Source organism: Trachymyrmex septentrionalis, unplaced genomic scaffold, assembly GCF_001594115.1.
Source record: "Trachymyrmex septentrionalis isolate Tsep2-gDNA-1 unplaced genomic scaffold, Tsep1.0 scaffold127, whole genome shotgun sequence".
Classification (NCBI taxonomy): domain Eukaryota; kingdom Metazoa; phylum Arthropoda; class Insecta; order Hymenoptera; family Formicidae; genus Trachymyrmex; species Trachymyrmex septentrionalis.
The window spans coordinates 759,768-765,172 of record NW_017304406.1 but is presented as its reverse complement, the minus strand read 5'-3'; the positions used below and the strand labels follow the sequence as shown (position 1 = coordinate 765,172).

The window sequence follows — 5,405 nt, the reverse complement described above, 5'->3', positions numbered from 1 at the left end:
ATCAAGAAGAGTGAGAGAGAGAGAGAGAGAGAGAGAGAGAGAGAGAGGAGGAGAAGGGGGAGGGGGAGGGGATCAGGTCGCGATGGAACGGGGCTGCGACTACGCGCTTTCGCATGCAGCGTTCCTGTTGTACATTTACCGCACATGCGCCACAGCCACCCCCGGAGACATTGGAGAGCGATCCTGCGCCCTGCCGCCACTACGGGGGTGCGTCCGTACGTAAAAGCCGGCGTACGCTCCTCGTTCACTGTCGTCATTCGGCTCGGCCTGCTCGTATTTCGCTCAACATTTATCTCGCATTTCCCAACCTCGTCTCGCTTTGTCCGTTCGATCGAAGCTCAAACGCCTCAAGCACCGCGGCCGCGGGATCTCGATCTAAACTAAAGAATCTCATCGATCTCGTCGTCACCGAGCGTCGAATTGCGCTTTATCGTCGTTCACCACCGACAGTTCGGTTTCGGTTCGGTGTCGGTTCGATATCCGCCAGCTCCAAGTTTGAACGTATCTCAGTGTTGAGATATGAGGCTTGTTTTAAACGTGAAAAGTTACGGATAGTTTTATCGAAACATTTGTTGGATTTTACTGCAGAGTGTATCTGCGGTTAGAAGAAGGATTCTCTCTCGAGGGAATAGACGGCTACGAACGAGAACACTCGTCGACGTCCATAGAGTCAAGTTCGATAGAGCCCGCGTATACGATCGGGATGGCATTTAGTATGACATTTATAACGAGAAAGTGTGCATTCTACGATCGACGATTATCAATGAAGCCTCTTTAATTGAAAACATAGTGGAGGTTTTACAGTACGACATGCGGCTTTGTTCTCTGCTGACGAATTTCTCGTAACGATAATGACTCTTTCGCAATGGCATTAAATTCTTCCTACTTTATATTGGAATATTGGAGCTGTCGCTTATGATTCTTGGAAAATAAAACGAGATGGAACTTAAATTTGGAACAGAGTGAGTAATGTGACACATATAACCTACTAAATAGAAACTTTTCGGGCAACAGAGATAATTTAAAGATAATTAAATTGTCATAATCTTTAAAATCGTTTATCGGTTGTATATAATAGTTCGCCGAATTATGATGGAATCTGCGATTAACGTAATGAGATTGATAAGAAAAGGTCTGTAAACAATTTATTTGTTTTTCAAGTGTTTTTAAATTTGTGAATTTATTTCAATTTTTTTTTTTAAATCTGAAGAATTCCTTTAATTGACAAATTACTCGTATGATTTATTTTATTTGTGATGTATTAAATTCTTATATTCCGTTCGCTCAAAATTAATCATCTCCGTATATGTCCAACGGTCGAGCGTTCATTTTTCATAAGGGACGCTTTGGAACAACCCCTCAGGGTAAAGAGCGGACGTGATTCGATGTGGTCATCGTGTTTCAATTCAAGAGTTCTTCCAATGATGCCCGTCACCGCGATAGATTGAGAACGGATGCAGACCATTAAGTAAATCGCGAATGCCAATCAGTGCAGAATAATCAGCGATGCCGTCGCGATCAATTTATCACGATGATTTTTCATATTTTTAAAGCATGATTTTGATAAAACAGTAACAAAGAAATGAGATGATGAATAAATAATATTGAATAAATTTTTACTGTGTATTTCGCAAAACGGAAGAAGCACACACATGTATTCGATATTGTTCCACTTCGAAAGCAGTTCAGCTGTCGTTTTCTTTGATTTATCTGTTAATATAAATCGGACGTAAGCAATATATAAGTTGATTATAGTCAATCTTTATGAAAAGTAAGTGATATAGGTCAATCATAGTCAGACCGTATCGGATGCCAGTGATACGAGTGCTCCAGACATTATACCGTGGGCATGTCAATCATAATGAAACATTATTTGTGATAAGTGATATTATAGATAAACTAGAAACTGCTTGTCTCTTCTCTCACTGTTAAACAAAATTAATGCGAGACGCACAGAGCGACATTGATCTATATATAAATAATATTAAATATACACGAAACGATGGTGTACAAATATTATGGCAACGGATCGATGGAATGTTGATTTTCTTATCATTATAAACAAATAAACGGGATCGTTTAAAATAATCGGCGCTTCTCTAGGCGCGATTTTATGAAACTCCGCGTGAACATTGTGCGAACAGGTTTTTTTTCTATTTTAGCGGTGCGATGTTATGTTCCGCAAACCGCCGTGGGAATTCGAGAATCGCCGTCGAAAACGCGAAAAGCAAGAGTAAGAAGCGATCATTGTTAAGCTGAATGGTAAGTTGTAATAATCAAATTTTTTGAACATATTTTGCAAAGCGATCGGCGCAGCGCATTAGAAGAATCGTAATGCATTCGTTTGCAATTAATAGTTTTAATACTTTGTCCCATTCGCGCGAATACGATCGTAAAACACATGTAACGGAATACGATCGTCATAGATAGAGGAAAGTATACTTTGCTCTCTCATTGTGATTTACATTATGATTTGGATTTGTGGTTCATTTGGATCCTATAATAAAATTTGTATTTGTTAAAAAAAGAGAGATGGTCGCAAACAAAATATATAGAGTATCGAGAAATTTTTATACGTCTCTTTATTTCAAGCTTTGAATTGTAGTTCTCACAGTATCAATGATGTTGTGATAATTAAAAAATTTTTAGAGTTGTTAAATGTAGAAAAAGCATATAATCATATCTTATATTTTATTTTAAAGAAATTGTAGTTGGAAATTTAATCAATATGTAATGTTGCAAAGTAAAATAATGAAATAATTATTTTTCCCATAGTTCCTAAACGTTAAAACAGTTTTTTTTATTACTACTATTGGTATTATACAAAATTAATAATATAATACAATAAATACACTTGACTTGATCATTGTTGATAAGTCATTGTTGATACCTAATTAAAATAAACTGTGTGCTTTATACATATATGTAAAAAGAAGAGTATACAGCATAAAAATTGGCCATAACGGTAGCTTAAAAATATATAATGTATATATGTATAGATTATTATGTGAACAGTATAGGGAAGTGTGCCAAGAGGAAAACTTTTTCTTTATCTCATATGATTCCCGTTTATACACGTGATTAAAAATTGGTGAGACAATTTTGCTTCTCAAGCAAGGTTAATCCTTGCTTCCTGATAAAAACGTTCTCTTCAGTAATGAACGTGCGATATGCGCGGCACTTTCGAGGATTAAAAAAAGGAATCTGATTACGCGCTTGCTTGCAAATTATACTTATCTCGAGCGTCATGCAAAAATTGTCCAAGCGAGATTGATATGGCACTTGGCAAAATTTGCATTCGCTTACACCTCTCCTTGCATATAGTCGCAAGAAGTATCATATCTCTTAAAAATAAAGCCGAGATTCAATTACGAGTAAAATCGAATTTAAAAGCATTTGTCTTTCTGGCTCGACAGCTACTCTCACTCGAAAGCAAAGCTCCTCGTGCAACATTTAACGTCCATTTTGAGGATTACAAGCTTTACACAAAGCTCATTAAATTTTTAACATCTCGCTTAGCAAACGATAGATATCTCAAACGAATGAGCACGAATGCAAGCGAAAAATTGTATTTTGTGGAAAGTTTTCGGATTTACGGAGCAACCTCCACTTCCTCTCGTCGAACGAATTTGTTTTTATTCGAAATAATTTTCCCTTAAGGTATATAGATTATATCCTCGTCGATCGGCAATTGGATAAACTAGTCTTCTTCCTTTGCGTAACTTTTTTTAAATTTAAAGAAATTTTTCTGCCTTGTTCCTTTGTGACTTTTCTTAAATTTGAAGAAACTTCTCTGTCTTTAAAATAAATTAAAGCCATCGTAAATAAATTCAGCCCTTATATATTATAGTTGTATATAAAGTAAGACTCATTTTACAAGCTTTCAGTGCACAATTTTTCATCTTTAATTCCGTTTTTTGAATAGCTATTTTTTAATTTTAGTTTATTTTTCTCTTTCTATATTTTGATGTAGCTTTTCATTATTTATCTGTTACATATATTTCTTTTGCCCGGACAACATAACAGTACTTGAAATATATATCAGTTTGTAGGAAATATTTCTATCGCACGTAACTCGTTACACGTCGACTCGTTGGTGAAATTTGAGTAAAAGCGCAGGTGTTGCTGCAGGCTAGATAACTCATAATGTCGAAGCGCGCATATAGTTGTCACTTTACTGTACAGAATCTCTCTTGGGTATTCCTTTGTAAAACCCTTTTATTTCTTTCCTCGCTTACTTCTCCTCTTTGTTCTTTCTATGTCATTTTTCTCCGACAAAACTTTATATCGAGAAACCGCATAAGGAGTCTTTTAAAACGATTGGTTCCATTCGCCAATATAAAATTTTCAGATATTCTCTCTCTGGTCTTTCTTTTTTGGGAAAGACGCATTATATATTTAGTATATTACATACAGTGTTGCATTACGTTTATGTCAAAATGTGACAAAAGGAAAGAATGCATGAATGTATATTTTAATTTGCGAGATTTTTTATTTTGTTGTCTTTACTTTCAAAGTGAAAAATATTCTTAAAATGCTTGAAAGAATAATATAAAATATACCAACTTTGTTGATAAGTTCTATTAATAGATAATAATAATAATTTCTTTAGTAACAAATAATTTATTAGAGAAAAGAAAAAAGAAAGTCACTACACATATATTTTTCACGCTGTTTTCTGTCTTCTGAATTCTTTGATGTCTTGCCGTTCCTTAATTTTTTTATTTTTCAACTGTTTGCACGTCTTCAGACAAATTGGTAAAATTACAGGAAATAAAAACAAATTGTTTTTCGTGACATACTGTTATTGTCAATTTTCTTTTTAATTCTTATTAAAGGGATCTTAAAGTCTTCTGTTTTACCACGTAAGCACGTATTTAATAATATAATTTTTGTATAAAAGATACTTTTTTTCTCTTTCGATTTGAAAAACTTTTTCCAGAATTAAAGTATATAAGTACATAATACGTATCTGGAAAGTGGAGTGCTGAGAACGATCGAAAATTTCAAAATTGATATATTTTTAATCATTTTTTAGTGTAACATGGCGTCTCAGCTATCAAGTCATGACAACATTTGCTTGATACGAAAGCTTTACAATCTGTACGTATGAAATAATGATTCTCAAACACGTAGTTTACACGAAACGTTGAGTTCTTAGAATTAGACTTAAATGCTTTATCGCGACGAATTTATTATACAAAAATTGACACGTACGTGTGACTGTGTGTATCATAGGTTGCGAGAGATATTGCTGTGGTAATATAAAAAGACATGTCGATGTGCGGTGCGCGACGCGATTTCTGATGATTTCGAAGTTCGAACTTCGCATTAGGATCCTCTTAAGCTTCAAGAAATATGCAAGAGTTTTTGTCAGTTGAATAGCATCGATAGAAAACTTGAAA

The 5,405-nt window shown here is 34.8% G+C and overlaps 1 protein-coding gene across 2 annotated transcripts in view; it reads left to right on the top strand.

Moving 5' to 3' along the window:
* Nucleotides 1-238: 238 nt before the first annotated feature.
* LOC108756475 (potassium channel subfamily K member 18-like) overlaps nt 239-5,405 on the top strand; it is an 18,683-nt gene continuing 13,516 nt past the window's right edge. For both annotated transcript variants that reach the window (XM_018500324.1, XM_018500323.1), the window contains exons 1-2: nt 239-962; nt 2,163-2,262. The gene's annotated coding sequence lies outside the window, so the exon portion shown is untranslated. The remainder of the gene's footprint in view (nt 963-2,162; nt 2,263-5,405) is intronic.